Below are 16,570 nucleotides of genomic sequence, written 5' to 3' on the forward strand. Positions count from 1 at the left end.
CAAGATGGATTGTAAGGTGTTCCACTGAGGGCGCCATCCTTGGACACTGGGTTACATCTTATGTGGAAAGGGGGAGTCTTAGGGGCATGTTTGCTTCTGGTAGCTCAGTTGTTAAAGAATCCGCCTGCAATGCAGAAGACCCTGGTTCGATTCCTGTGTTGGAAAGATCCCCTGGAGGAGGGAAAGTCTACCCACTCCAGTATTCTGGCCTGAAGAATCCCCGTGGACAGAGGAGCCTGGCAGGCTACAGTTCTTGGGGTTGCAAAGAGTCGGACACTTTCTGAGCCACTTTCACTTTCAGGCTGCAGCTGGCACATTCCTCCACTCCCCCCAAAATCCTTCATTGATCGGTTCCTATATCTTCCATCTCCTCTTCCAGTGCTCTGTTTCTGAAGGCTTCTCCAGAGAGACAGTGTATGAAGGGGCAGAGTGGAGTGAAGGATGCAGAGGAGATGATGGGACATTCCCCTATGCAGAGCGCATGCATAGATGATGCTCTGTGTGTGAGATATTCGCCTCCCCATGAGACAGCGTGCTGGTGAGAACTGGCCTAGCTCCTAGGAGATGTTTACAAATGTTTGTTAAGTGAATAAATGAAAGAGATACAGAAATGAGTATACTGCCACCTAGCTTGTGGGGAGCCCCTGGTCCAGAGGGACCCTGACAGCTCATTCTGGAAGATGCAAGATGTTCCAGTAGCCTCATGCAAGAGCTCCTGGAGGGAGAGACAGCTGACCAGGCTGCAGGTGAGAGGGGTGGTGGGCAAGCAGATCAGGGAGCACCTCTGGAGGACTGACATGTGAGCCAGATCTGGGGGAGGAGGGCATTCAAGGCAGAGAGAACAGTACATGCAACAGCCTGGAGGGAGTGTGTCCTGGGAAGAGCAGATGGCGTGGGCTGGAGATATAGCTGCAGAAGTGGGCAGTGGCAAGACTACAAAGGGCCTTGGATGCCAGGGGACCCAGGGGAGCAGGGCAGCCAGGGAAGGGTCTTTGGTAAAGGGAGATGTGACTGGAGTCAGGAAGACACATAGAATCATTAAAAGCAAGGACTCTAGACTTAGATGGCCCAAGTTCAAGTCCCAGCCCTACTACCAGCTGGCTCTGGGACCTTAGGCAGCTTCTCATCCTGTAAAATGGAGGTGCTGATAATAGTTAAGTGCCACATGGGATAGTTGGAGGTTAAAATGAGTTAGTATATGTGCTAAAAGTGCTTGAAACAGAGTCCAACCGATGGCTGTTTAAGTGTTAGTTATTCTAAGTATTGTATACACAAGTGAGACAGACAGAGGCCGTTTCTGAAAGATTATGTGAGAAATTCCATGAGAGGGTATAAGTTGGGGGGAACTTCCTGTTTGTTTGTTTTTTAACATATCCTGGGTATGTGCTCTTTTCATGATGATGGTGGATAGACCAGGAAGGTCAGATGGGACTGGGGAATGGTTGAACCAGAGTTGATGAGGGTCCAGTCATGCAGAGTATGCGGGGAATGGGGAAAGGGCTCCATCAGGGTGTTAGATGCAGCCACCCTAGAACGGCCTGATGACCTCGTAAATGTGGAAGACAGGGAGAGGGTAGAGTGAGGGTACCCCAGAGTTGATGCAGCTGTATTGGGGCATCTAGATCCAAATGGACATCAGGCCAGGGGCCTCCATGGAGGGGGTACCAGGAAACATGCCAGGCTGGTCCCTGAGAGAAGGGCCCAAGGTAAGAACAGCCCATGGGGCCCAAGGATGCTTTCTCGAAGGTTTGAGAAAAACAGCTGAAGCAAACAGTTGGTGTCCACAGGGAGTCTGGGTCCACCGGCCAAGGTCATGGAGGTCACTGTTGGGAGCTGAAGCCGCAGTGAGGCACTCACCCCCTTGTCCTACCTGACCAGCCCCTCATCTTATCGAGGGATCGGGTGGAGGTGAAAGGTTCATGGCCGAAGTCATGTTGGATGAGTTGCCTCTGCTCTGCAGGACATAGACACCCTGTTTGTCTTGGTCTCAGAGCTGGAAGCGATGATGGAGCACCTGTGTGGGGAGTGTAGCTCACAGATGGTTCTTGACCCTAGAACACCACCCCATCCCTGAGGGAGGAGGGGACAGGGCCGGGTCCCCTTCACCCAGGGCAGTCAGCTGGAGGACACTGGAATCTCAGACTATGAGTCTTAGAGACCTCAAAGGCTTCCTATTCCAGCCAGCCCCCATGTTGTGCAGATGGGGAAACGGAGGTCCGGAAGACAACAGGGACCAGCCTGAGCTCACATCAGGGGTCAGGGGTCAGCCAGGGCCAGACGCAGACCCCGTGCTCCAGCTTGCTAGAGGGCGGTTAGCGGCTGAGGGGGACAGTGGAAAGCTTTCAGAGCTCAGTAGTGGGTGAGCACCTGCTAAGTTGCTTCAGTCGTGTCTGACTCTTTGCGACCCCGTGGACTGTAGCCTGCCAGGCTCCTCTGTCCATAGGACTCCCCAGGCAAGAATACTGGAGTGCGTTGCCACGCCCTTCTCTAGGCCATCTTCCCAACCCAGGGATCAAACCCCCGTCTCCTGCACTGCAGGTGATTCTTTACCATCTGAGTCATCAAGGAAGCCCCATTCATTCCTTTCCCAGGCTTTTATTATGCACCTGATGTATACCAGGCTCTGGGAGGTAGATCAGACTCAGGAGTGTCTTTACCCTCAAGGAGCTCGCAAGATATAGGAGAGAGGAATCCAGATTTGCTGGAGGGGTGACTTAAAGGACCACGTGCTCCCAAGGGTCAGAGAAATACTCCCAAAGGAGACAGTATTTGGGCTGGGCCATTGAGAAGAGCAGGAGTTTCCTGGGCAATCAGGGAGAGTGGGGGACTCCAGGCAGAGGAAACAGTAGGTGCAGAGCCATGGACATCTGAAAGTATCATGTTTGGGGCGCCCCAAAGGGCCTTTTGTGTGTTCCTTCCGGGTGGAAGACAGGGATTGGGGTGTGGACAGCCTATGAATAAGGCCATGGGCCTTGGTTTTTAACTTGGTTGATGTTTTTCTGGAGATCCAGTGATAAGGATTGTAGGGAGATCTTTTGCAGGGTGATCCTCAGAAAGCCTTGTTGGGGTGAAGAATGGAAAAAAAGGCAGTCAGTAAAGGATTGCTATCTAGGCAGGTACTGCTGTGGACAATGGGGGACCCTGGGAGGCTGAGTAGAACACACATCTCAGAGTTACCAGCACTGGAGGGTTGAGGAGTCTGGGGGTTTTATTCCACCCTTACCCCATCCATCATGGGTTGATGCTACTTCTGGGGGCATCCGCTCTGGGATATGTCTTGCTTGCCTTGTGCATAGGCTGAGCTTGCTCCTGTAGCCAGAGTCACAGTCTCTGTAGATGGAGCTAAGTGCCCAGCAGATATGTGCGGGGCTCTGACAGCATCTATGGCATGTCTCATCCTTCCATTATCTTCTGGAGAAAAGGGACCAGCAAAGTGCCTGTGCCAGGAAACCCCAGCTCTTGGGTTCGACTTGCACAGCCCGGGCTCACCTTCTCACAGGCATCCAGTGCTGAGGCTCTGTCCACTTACCCCTGGGTCAGGTCATGCCTGCTCAGAAGCCTTTGGACCGCCCCTCGGAGCTGCAGTTTGTTTATTTTTAATACTGTTTTGGGATAGATAATACACTCACAAGGATCAGAATTCTAAAGACTAAATGCAATGTGATATCCTGCATGGGATCCCGAAACAGACAAAGGACATTAATGGAAATGGTGAACTCCAGATAAAGCCTGGAATTTCATTACTAGTAATGTACCTATGTTAATTTCTTAGTTTTGACAAATGTACTATTGTTATGTAAAATGCTAACATTAGGGAAAACTGGATGAGGGTTATGCAGGAACTCTCTGAACTCTCTTTGCAACCTGGATAATCTAAAATTATTCCAAAACAAAAGGCTTAATTTTTTTTTAATTCTCAAAAAACATAGTAGAAAAGTCCCCCTCCTACGTTTTCCTCCATCCGCTCTGTTCCTAGACTTTGGGGTACCCATCCACAGATAAGCAAATATGTCCCCTTTGCAGGCAATCAATCAGTATGCGTCCGTAGCACACGCCATGGAGGCCCTGCCCCTACCATCTCATCTCACTGTCTGGTTCATGTCAACAACTTCCTCCTGGGAACACCTGCAACTCTCCAGTTGAAGGATTTCTTTCAGCTCGCACAGAAAGGGTGGAAGTACTGGGATTTTGTGCCCCCAGGCAGCCTTCTGCTGGGGCTTTAGGAAGTGGGAATTAAGCGCCCTTGTTCCCTTGGCCCTCTCCTCGGAGCGGAGATTATGAGATGTGCATTCCCCCTGCTCTGCAGGGTCCGTAGGAGGCCTGCACTCAGTTGCTCCCCGAATAAGAATGAGTCCTTGATTTTCTTTCCTTGCTTCCCACCCCTCCACTGTGCTTCCTGGGATCACCTTCCAGATAGACCTAAATCCGTGGCTAGGATGTAAGCCAAGGATTTAGGCTTCTCTCCTTCTGAGAGAACCCAAGATAGACAGGCCCTTGCTGTTTCCACTTACTGATGCATTTTAAGGAGCTTTTCAGGGCAGTACTTAGAACTGTCTCATTGTTTTTCATAGCTACATAGCATTCCTTAGTGTGCTAGATCATAATTTGCTTCTTTAGTCTCCTAGTGGACATCTGAGTTGTCTTCAGGCTTTTGCTAGCATTTTAAGGAGAACCCTGTGGGGAATTCCCTGGTGGTCCAATAGTGAGGGCTCTGTGCTTTCACAGCAGAGGGCTTGGGTTTGATCCCTGGTCGGGGAACAAGATCCCACAAACTGCATGGTGTGGCCAAAAAAAAGTAAGAATGCTGTGCACCCCTGTTTCCTCTGCATAAGCCTGGGTTGCTGGGTCGTTCCTGGAAGTGGAATTGCCGGTGGCAGTGGCCTTTGGGGCCCTGCTCTGTTTTGATGCCGGATGGTCTATGGTCTAAGTCTAGGGCCCCTGGGGTTCAACAAGGCCCCCATGATTTGACCCAGGCATCTGCCTCCCCACCCCCACCGCAAGGACAACTTGCTGTTTCCAACACTGCCTCCATCTCTCTCCTCTTGACTATGTCTAGCCTATGCTTTTCCCTTCTGTGAAATGCTCTTTTCTACAGTTTCCTCTATTGAAATCTTTCTTGTCCTCAGAGATCTGGCTGAAATGCCACCTCTTCCAGGGAGCCTTCTGGTGCCCCAGTGAGTATTAATGCCTCCTTTCACTCGACCGCACACTCTGGCTTTGATGCTTCTCGGAATTTATTTTTATGTGTTGTCTAATTGCCATGTGTATTTCTGCCTCCTGCACTTGGCCACATGCTCTGTAAGGGCTGGAACTGTCTGAGTCACAGAGCAGGCTCCATAAATGTTGAAGGAATTGAATTAAATGTGCTGGCAATTGCTGCATTCTGGCCATTTTGTTCTGTTGTTTGCCAACACGACCTTCCAGGATGGTCCCTCAGCGGGGCCCAAAATGAATCAGGCTGAGGCAGGTGAACTCTGGGGCCCACATGCCCAAAGTCAGGCCTCGGGAAGCTGGAGAACAGGGCAGTGTGTCCCTTGGATGACCTTCCCCTAATAGACCTCTCCCAGGAGGGTCAAGGGTGAGCAGGCGGTTCAAGGGTGTGTCCCCTGATCCCAGCTTGGGGCTCTGCGAGCTGGTGGCACAGGGGACATTGTTATCTGAAAGCTGAGAGGTAGCTCAGGGAGGGGGCTGGAGGGACAGGCTCTAGAGCCAAACTGCCTGGGTTCAAATCCCAGCTCCATCATTTCCTACCTATGTGACCTTGGACAGTCACTTCTTTCTGTGCCCTCTACAAAGTGGGACTAACAATAGGATGCTCTTCCAAGGGCTTACTTGAGGCTGTAACAAGACAATTCATATAAAGGGCTTGTGCATATGTAGGAAACACCTCATAAATAAGCTTCAGAAAGGTCTTGAAAGGCTTTTGGGGGTTCCCATAACAAGCATGTACCAGAAACTTTTGTGGGTACTCTGCAGGCATGCTCTTGTGGAAGCTCCCCACATACCCTATAAGTGAAGTATCTTAATGTGTTAAATTGTGGTAGGATACACATAAAATTTATCATTTTAACCATTTCAAAGTGTGTGATTCAGTGGCATTAAGTCCATCTACTGTACTGTACATCCTTCACCACTATTTTGTCTATACCAGTCTTTATTGCCACACACTGGTTTTCTCTCATTGCAGGGCTTGGGGACTTCTCAAGTTGGCAGTGCAAGGGTTTCTTGTTGCAGAACGTGGGCTCTAGAACATCCAGGCTCAGTAGGTGCAGCGTGTGGGTTCAGTTGCCCCACGGCATGTGGGATCTCAATTCACTGATCAGGAATCGAACCTGTGTCTCCTGCATTGAAAGGCAGACTCTTAACCACTGGACCACCAGGGAAGTCCCCCTTCACCACTGTCTATTTTTAAAACTCTTTTATCACCTCTAAGAAAAATCTTTTACCTATTTAATGGTCACTCCCTGCTCCTCCTAGCCCCTGGCAACCACGAATCTACTTTTTGTCTCTAGTAATTTACCCATTATAGATATTTCACATAAATGGAATCATACAATAGCTGGGCTTTTGTGTCTGGCTCCTTTAACTTAGTGTAATGTTTTCAGGGTTCATCCATGCTGGAATATGTATCAGTACTTTGTTCTCTTTATGGAGAAATAATATTCTATTGTAGCAAGTGAAGTATCTTATCCATGCTTCCCAGGCAAAGAAACTGAAGCTTGGAGAGGCCAGGTGACCTGAATAAGGTCACACCGCTGGGAAGAGGTAGCGCCAGATTCAAACCCAAGTCAGATGAGATTCAACTCTTCTTAGTACCTCCTGGTGGACAAATGCTCTCTTAGCCAAATTAGTCCCATTTGGCGCCTCACAGGGGCCCCACACTGTTGGGATAATCATCTCCATTTTCCAAATGAGAAAACCAAGGTGGGGAAAGAAAGATGACTTGCCTGAGGCCACACGGTGAGTCGGCCAGAACTGAGAGTCCCGGGCCCCACCAACACAAGGAGTGTTTCGACATGGCAGCCACGGGAGCTGTTGAGGTCCCTCTAGGCCCTTCTGGAGTGGGATGGGGAGAAGATGAGTTCTGCCTTTGCCCCCTTCTTAGTCCTATAGTCATCCCAGTGTGACCCGGGGAGCTGTCCGTGGTGCTGACAGGCACCCGCTCTGCAGCTGTGACCAATTGTCCCCTGCTGTCCATCCCAGAGTAGTTTTTTGGCTTTTGTTCATCAGCAAAAAAAAAAAAAAAAAAAAAAAATCATTTCTGTTTACCAGCACCTCAGCCAGACTGCTGACTGTAGCCTGAGCTGCAGGGCGCTGGGGCACAGCACACCCAGAGTCAGGCGACCTGCGCCCCTTGAAGCGTCCACCTGCCATATGACCTCGGGCGAGTCCCAGCCTCTGCCTGAACCCAGTCAGCAAAGTGTATCATGAGGAGGTGGGACAGGATACGACAGATTCAGAGCTGAGCATTCCACAATTAGTGGGCTTCAGAGAAGGGTGAATTGTGGGCATTGCAAAGGGTGAGACCCCGTTTTATCCCCCTTCAGTCCCACGTAGCCATCATAATCAACAACCACATGCGGTGATCCTGTTCCAGGCAGCACTCACTGTCCCAGCTGCCTGTACTGGTGGAAATGGTCTCTATCTGCACTGTATGTGTGATAGCCACTAGCAAAAACATGGCCATTACACAGTGGAAATATAGCTAGTGAGACTGAGAAGCTAAATTTTCATTTTTATTTAATTCTTTTTATGTTTAATTAAATGTCTAGAGTTGGTCTAGACAGTTGGGGTCTGGGGATACATGGAAGGGAGAGGGCCACTCGGAAAGTGACCACAGGCCAGGACATACCCAGCGGTTGCTGGTTCTTGACCTCCAGGGTGCACTGGACTAGGAGTCGGAGGCCTGGGATCAAATCACAGCTACCACCAACATACTGTGTGATCCAGGCCAAATCTCATTCCCTCTCTGAGCTTCAAGTAGCTAGATGTGGGTGGTGTCCAGCCCTGTCTGCTTGTGGGTGGGTCCTGTTGATAAGGACAGTGATAGTGAGTACATATAGGGCACTCATCATGGCAGGTGCTGTGTCCCGCCATCTGACTATATTATTAATAACTTCATTTATCTTTCCCAACAACCATTTTAGGATGCCAGACTCAGGGAGGCTCAGTAACCAGCTCAAGGTCACATAGCACCAGGCTTCAAACTTGGGGAGACTGCCTCCAGAGCCCACACTCTCAGCCCCCATACCGCACTGCCTGCAGAGAGAGGACTATCCTCAATACTCCCTAGGGCATCTCATGGAGTGGCTGGAGAAGGGCAACAAGGCTTGAAGTGCCAAGTGGTAGCCCCTTGGTGAAGCCTGGAGGAGGAGGGGAAGGGGGAGTCATGATAACCTCCCTTTCATCTCCCCAACTTGGGATTTTCCTAGGTGAGGGTGGGCTGACCCTGATTCCCCTAGGATTGAGGGGGTCCTGGCTTGGGGATTTGGGGCAGAAACTCAGATCTCATTTAATCCATCTCAGCCACAGACACCTCTTCTTTCGCTTGTGTCCCCATGTTTCTCCTTACATGGGGTAAGCATATGATTCACCATTTAAACCACGACACTGATGAGAATAAAACAGGGAGACTAGCCATCAGGAATTCAGGATAACAGCTAGAATCTGAGTAAACTGCGATGCATGTCACCCTCTTCATGCCTGAACATGTATGAGACCCAGCTCTGTGCAGTGTCCTGCTTCAGGCATAGAGGAACTCTCAGGACTGCCTACGATTCCTTAGGGTGGTGGCTCCCATCACCGGGGAACCCAGAGGAGGCCATCCTTTTCCAGCTGTAAGGTCAGAGAGGACTTCCTGGTAGAGGAGGTATCTCTTTGGAGCTTCAAGGATGTTAAATAGGGAAGGTTAGGAACAGCGTTTTTCAGAAAGGTTCTAGGGAATAGAAGCAGCCCAGCCTGTGTGGGACACAGGCAAGGAGAAGTAGCAGGAAAGGGGAGTGAGTTAAGCCAATAATCAACTCCCTTCTCGCCCACTGGGCAGCTCCAGCTCTTTCCAGCTACCCTCCCTCTGGGGCTCTGTCTGTCCAACTACCTCATTTAACAACTGAGTATTGTACACCTACTATGTGATGACTCTGTCCTTAGTGCCAGGGATACAGCTGAAAATGAAATAGCATGGACCCCGCCTCCTCCCCTCTCAGAGCCCACAGAGACTGGAGAGGCAGATATTAATCAAGTACTCAGGGAATCAAGCAAGATAGCTGGAAACCCTGACGAGTGCTTTGAAGGAAATCAAGAAGAAGGTCAAGGGAGAGGAGGGTGGGATGGAGGAACTATCTTGGACACAGGGGTCAGGGAAGGCCTCTGCAGAGGTGACACTTGTGCAGAGATTCAAATCAACAGAAATAGCTGGTGTGTGAAGAGTTGGAAGGAAAAATGTCCAGTCAGAGGGAACAGCATGTGTAAAGGCCCTGTGGCAGGAAAGAGTTTGGGGTGCTGGAGAAACACTGAATGAGGGGGCCAATGTGGCTGAGTCAGGATGAGGAAGATGGGTTGTTTTGGGGGTCGTTGGTCTTTTGGGAGGGCTATGTCTGGTCTTAGTTGCAACACACGGGATCTTTCATGGCAGCACATTGACTCTCTAGGTGGGGTGCACAGGTTTAGCTGCCCGTGGCTTGTAGAATCTTTCCAGACCAGGGTCAAACCCATGTCCCCTGAATTGGAAGGTGAATTCCTAACCACTGGACCATCAGGGAAATCCAGGGATGGGGTTTTGCCCGAGGGTGAGGGGAGACTTTAAAGGGAACTGGATGAAGCATTTCTGATCTATTTGGGATTTTTGAAAGGATGACTCTGTTGTAATTCTGCCCCTGTAGTCCCTTTGTTCTGAGGCTCTAGGTTTATTTCCTTCTACCTTTTCTGTGTCTGCCACACAAAGTTGGGTGCCAAGTGGGGAGTGTGCCAGTAACCTCTGAAGCTCCTGCTGAGAACAGGCGATTTAAATGGGTTACAGTCTCAGAGAGGCCTCGTTAGCAGTCCTGTCCCCACAGAGCCCCTCAACTCCAAATCTGTGCCCCTTCTCAGAGGAGCTCAACACCCACATCCCAGGCCCTGAGTCCAGAGTTCACCACCAGGATGGGAGGCACAGGAATTCGGCTTTGAGCAGAGGAGGGGACCTAAGTGGGGGACAGGGTCAGCCACGTATCCTGAGCAGCCCCATCCAGGGGAACTTGCTGGAGCCATTGCCGGCTATTGTTGACCAAACAACCAGCTGATTGAATGTCATGCTTTCTAAACAGTTGCTATGGACACAGACTTAGGCTGGAGATAATCCTGACCTTGAAACCATCGGATAACAGATTCTTCATAGATGGGGAGGATCCTGGAGCCTCAGCCTGGAATGTGGGCTCAGGAGTTGGACTGATTTGCACCAGACTCCGACCCCTACCAGCTGTGGGGTCTAGAGTGTGTGACTTAAGCCATCTGAGTTCTTTGCAAACATGGATGTATTAATATTAGTCACCTATTTCTGTGTAAAAAAAAAATGATATCAAAACCTGGCAGTGGCTTTAAAAGCAACCAACATGTAGGGACTTCCCTGGTGGTCCAGTGGCCAAGACTCTGTGCTCCCAATACAGGGGAGGCAAGTTCGATCCTTCATCAGGGAACTAGATCCCACATGCCACAACTAAGTGTTCCCATGCCACAACTAAAGATCCCGAATGCTGCAACTAAGACCTGGTGCAGCCAAATAAATATTGAAACAAACAAATGAAATGTATTATATCCCACTCAGTATCTGAGAGTCAGGAGCAGCCTCAGTGGATGGTTCTGGCCCACGGTATCTCATGGGGTTGCAGTCTAGGTGTTCCCCAGGGCTGCAGCTATCTGCAGTCATAACTGGGCTGGAGGATCTGCAGCCACTCACGTGGCTGGTAAATGAGAGCTGGCTGTCGGCAGGCTGCCTTAGTTCCTCCCCACACAGACCTTTCCTTAGGGCTGCTTGAGTGTCCCCACAACATGGCGGCTGACCGCCCCCCGGGGCCAGTGGTCCAAGAGAGCAAGAAAGAAGCTGCAATGTCTATTCTGACCTACCTCAGAGGTTATGCTCGGTCATTTCCACAATATCTTGTCGGTTACACCGTCAACCCTGTTTGGGTTGGGGTGGGCTGTACACACGAACGTGAATAGCAGGAGGTGGGACCACTGGAGTGTATGTTGGAGGCTCCCTACCACAGAGGGTTCATTATGCCCACCAAGAAGAGCTGCACTGAGGATTAAATGAGCTCACAAATGGGCTATCCTGCTACCCAGAAAGCATTCAAGAAAGGATCGCTTTGATGAGCTGGAGCTAAAAGCTCACCACCCTGTAGCTGCCTCACTTTCTTCATCGCTTCTGAGCCTCCCCCAAGACCTTGTGCCGCTCTTTCAGTTAGCAAAAGCTTGGTGAGTCTCCGCTGAGTCCCGGTGCTGTGCTGGGTGCAAGTGACACGAGAGTGACAAAGACAGACCCTCTCCCTGATATCTCAGGCTCCATGGAACATAAGTCTGGGTGATACAGAAGGAAGGGCTGGCAGGTAAGGGACTGCTTTGGATGGTAGTCAGGTCTGGCCTGTCTGTGGAGGCAGCCTGTGCGCTGAAATCTGGATGAAGTGAAGGAGGAGTCACGTGGTCAGAGGGGGACAGAGCATTTCAGGCACTGGTAAGGGCAAAAGCCGCAAGATGGGGCAGTTAATGATTTGTGTCCAATAACAGAATGGAGGTCCAAGGGAGGAAGGGCAGGGAATGAGGCCAGGAAAGCAAGAAAAAGTAAGAAAAGTGAAAAGTGGACTTCCCTGGTGGTCTAGTGGTTAAGAATCCATCTTCCAATGCAGGGAATGCGGGTTTGATCCCTGGTCAGGGAACTAAGATTCCACATGCCCTGGGGCAAGTCAGCTCACATGCCACAACTTAAAGAAGCCTGCGTGCTGCAATGAACAGCCCACATGCCTCAACTAAGACCTGATGCAGCCAAATAAATAATTTTTTTTTAAAGAATAGTAAAGAGATGATCTTTGAGTTTAAGGGCAATGGGAGTTTAAATCCTCTGGGTGAGATCTGATAGGGGCCTGGATATGGGTAGGGCAGTAGAGGCGGGGAGAAGTGGTGGGATTTTGAAGGATTTGCTGTTGAATGGGATTGGGGTTGGGAGGAGGTGGTAAAAAAAAGATGAGTCAAGGATGGTTCCAAGGTTTCTGACCTGAGCAAGCAGGAGGATGGAGTTGTCATGAGCTGAATTGGAGCGGACTGTCAGAGGAATGGGTCAGGGTAGGTGGGAGATCAGACATTCGATTTTGGACCTCCAGGGCAAGATGTCAAGGAGGCAGTTAGAGATGTGAGTCTGGTGTCAGACAGAGATTGGATGGAAGATGTAAATTTAGGAGTTGTCAGATATAGGTGGTGTTTAAAGCCACAAGTTTGGATGAGATCAGCAGGAGAGGGAGTGTAGAGAGAAGCAGGGAGCAGTTCCTCTAGCATTTAGAGGTCAGAAGAGGGGAAGCCAGCCAGAGATAGAGCAGGAGATGTGGGAGGAGAACAGGAGGGGTACCCAGAGATGAAGTCACAGCATAACACAGCCTGCCTCCCTCTGCCTCCACCCCATCCCAGGCCACACCGAGGCACTGGAGGCCCCATGGAGCCCATCCTTCCCCTTGTGGCCATCACCTATGGCCACATCAGTCCTTCAGAGGCTGAACGCAGTGGCTGCATCCTCCATGGACTTCCATGAACATCCCCAGAATATCCAGCCATCATCCACACCATTTTCAGTCTTCCGTCACTCAACTCACTCTCCCGTGTCCCATTCTGTCTGTCTCTCTCGTAACAATAGGACTCAGTGCTGAACAGAACTACCCTCTTCCTTCATTTAGACTCTTTCTCTGTTAATGCAACCATAGACAAAACCAGCGTTTCAGGTAGCACCAAATTCAAAGAAGTAGATAGGAAATAGTAAGGAATCTGGGCTGCTTAAAGGGAGGGACTGTGAAAAGGGAGATGAGAAATGTTGGAAAAGAGGTTTAGGGTTAGATCATGAAGAGCCTTTTTAATTCTTTCCCCTATGGTCACATCACGTGGCATATGGATCCTAGTCCCCCAACCAGGGATTGAACCTATGCCCCCTGCAATGGAAGTGCAGTTTCTTAACCACTGGACTGCCAGGGAAGCCCAGCAGGGGTCTTTCTTGATTGCTACACCAAGGAGTTTGGACTGAGGAGGGAAGAGGATCCAGAGAAAGTTCTAGATTAGGGAAATGGCTCAATCAGGTGAGTTTTGCTTCAGGAAGGGCCATTCTGGGCTCTGTTCTTGGCCTTGTCCCTCATTAACTCTCCTATGCTCTTTGGCCAACTCTGGCTCCAGGGTGAGCTGGGATAGAGCAGGGAGGCCCCACTCTGTGCAGATGGGGGTGGCGGCTGCAAACACAGAGGCGCCACAGAGCAGGGAGGGCTCTCGGGGAGGCAGCAGCTCTGCTGGTTCCTCCATGTTTCCAGGAGCGCAATGAGGCTTATATTAATGAGAGGTAATTATGGGCACCCGGATGGGCCTAAGTATAGCTCAGAGACAAAGGCAGCCAGCTGCTTCCCCTGCAAGGCCGAGGCCTGCCTATTTTAAGACTTCCCCAAGGTGAGGCTCCTGCCACCCCTGGGTGCTGGGTGACTGAGAGGTTGGCACCCAGTGTTCCAAGAATCCTGACCAAGAGAGCTCAGGGCAGATCCATGTGGTCAGACCACCCTCAGCAAACCCTCTATCTAATGCCTAGAGGTGGAAACTGAGAGGTACCCATCCAAGGTCACAGCAAGTACAGAGCAGAGCCAGGATTTGAATCTGGGTGCAATTGCCTGCATTTTCCACTAAGCTATGTGGCCTCCTACACTGGATGCCTTGGCCTGCCCCCAAGAAGCACAGTGAGGTGGGGACCAGAGCACTACGGATATTTATCAAGTGCCTAGAGGCTTTCTATCTGACATCATAATTAATCTTCATCACAGTCTTGAAAAGTGAAGATCCTCATACCCATGTTATAGAAGAGGAGACTGAGGCTTAGGAGGAATAATTAGATCACCAAATGACCCACAGTAAAAAGAGAAAGTAGAACCCAGTTACACCCTGGCTTTGGGTCAGATTCCCCAGGAAAAAGACTCTGAAGTTTTCCTGGGAAGTCTCTTGAGAACACCTGTGACAGCTGAGGGGCAGCGGATGGGGCAGTGTGAGTAGTTAGGTGGAGATGCAGTTACAACAAAGGCCTCGGCTAATCCAAAGGGGAAGCTCTGGAGCTGGGATGGCCCATTTGTTCTGAATGGGGCAGGAAGGCCAGACCTTGGTTCTGTACACCCATCAGTGACTAGACACAGGCTGCTCCTGGGAAGAAGCGTGACCTTGACTGAGGCATCGCCCTCTGGCGGAGAGCAAGTCCTAACAGGCACCTGGCCATGAACTATCAACAGCCAGTACCCTTGGCCACTGGAGATGGGTGTGCCTCAGTTCTGAGGTGGGACTGAGGCTGGAAAAGCTGGTAGAAACTACAGCATGCTGGGCCTTCTAGCCCTCCACTCTTCACTGACGCACCTCCTCACCCTCTACTCCTTAGCTGGCGATCTAGCCCCAACACAGTCCTCTTCCTTTGCAGACCTCTAGGGCAGGAAGACCAGTGGGGTTATGAGTGAAGAGCCTTGGGTTCCAGACTGGAGTGACCTTGCCACGAGGCCTTATGCTGTCCCTTTCCCGGGCTGACACTCTGTCTCACAGTTGCTTTAGCTCCAGCATGCCACGTGGCTGGAGCCTAGCGTTGGCGGTCTGCAGAGACTAGCTCTCCTCAATGGCCTTGAACACCCGGCCAAGAGCCATGGGGATGGGACTTCCCTGGTGGTCCAGCGGTTAAGAATCCACCTTGCAATACAGGGGATGTGGGTTCGATCCTTGGTTGGGGAACTAAGATCCCACATGCCGTGAGGCTACTGAGCCCCAACTAGAAGGTCCATGTGCCACAATATAAGATCCCCTGTGACACAGTGAAGATCCTGTGCATTGCGACTAAGACCTGATGCAGCCAAGTCAATAAATAAATAAATTTAACAACAAAAATCTTTTTTTAAAAAGTAAAAGAGCTTCGGGGAACCACTGAAGTGGAAGGACGCTACTGCTTTGGCAGATTAGAAGTATCATTCCAGTTGTAGTTTGCAGCCTGGATTGCAGGGGTTAAGAGTAAATGTAGAGAGACCAGGGAGGAAGCTGGTATGATTTTCCAGTTGAGCGGTGGGAGTGACATAGACAGACAATACAGAGAGGGGATGGCATCCGAAAATATAACTGAGGTGGAGTCCCTGGGGCTATCACAGTTGGGGTTCCTCAGAAGCATGACCAAGATAAGGATTCAGGTGCAAGTACTTTATTTGGGAATAGGTGGCACAGTGTGGGAGGCGGGGAGGTAAAGTGGGGAAGAGAGGTAGCCAATGAAGAGGGCATTATCAAGCAAGTGACCGCCCAACCAGAGCTCACTCTCACTGAGGACTGTAGAGCCCACACCTCTGTTGTCCCACCCAAGGGGGAAAGAGTCAGGGTATATATACACCAACCACCTAGAGTCAGTGGCTGAGAGCTGCAGCCAGAAGGCGCGGTGGAGAGGGGGTTGTTAATTCTCCCACAGTTCCTGCCAGCCACATGTGAGCAGAGCGCACTCCAGCTGCTAGAGGAAGCCCCCGCTCCCTCCAGCAGGGATGCAGGCGCTGACAGCTGGAAGTCAGCCTGCTGGGCATCACAGTGATGAGGCCACAGGAGATATGGGTGGGGTACCCACAGCCACTGCCGTAGGGACCAATTGGACATGAATTCAGTAACAGGCTCTTTTTGAAAGACACAGAAACTCAACTCAGACATAAGCAAAAACGCTCTTAACTCTCATATCTAAGATGTCAGGCAAGATCTTGACAAAGGACTGCAGGCTGACACTCAGATAGCAGCCTGAGGATGCCTCTTTTCCAAGAGTTCAGCCATAATCCCAGGGCTGACTCTCACTGGCTAACAAGGATCCTGTTTCTATCTCAGAGCCAATCAGTACTCGGGGATGCAGGACTCTGATTGGCCAGGCTGGGTCACGTGTCTACCCCTGGGGTTCTGGCATAGGGCTGATTCCACCTAGACCACAGGAAGGGAGTCTGAATCATTTTCCAGACACAGTGGGAACTGTTGTTAGGGGAAAGATAAGAAAGGTCGGGAGAGAAGTGCTCGGGGCTGAGAGGACGAGTATAGTGTGCATTTCTGAGGCAGGACTGCAGCTGTCTTCTGCTCCTGGTGGCCAGCCCGCTCCGCCTCTGGTATTTTGAGGGAGTCAGGCCCCTGCTGAGCCAGCGAGCAAGCAGACTGTGTTTGCAGACTCTTCTGAGTTTTCAGTATCATTGGCCTTACTTGAGTGGGCACCGAGGACAGATTGCTACACACACAGTTCTCCAGCTGGAAAGCCAAGGAGTCACTTGGGACACAAGTGAGCCCAGGGACACTGCAGCCCTGAGGGGCTGTAAGGAAGCTTGGTCAAGAG

The sequence above is a fragment of the Muntiacus reevesi genome, chromosome 2, assembly GCF_963930625.1.
Source record: "Muntiacus reevesi chromosome 2, mMunRee1.1, whole genome shotgun sequence".
NCBI classification, from domain to species: Eukaryota; Metazoa; Chordata; class Mammalia; order Artiodactyla; family Cervidae; genus Muntiacus; species Muntiacus reevesi.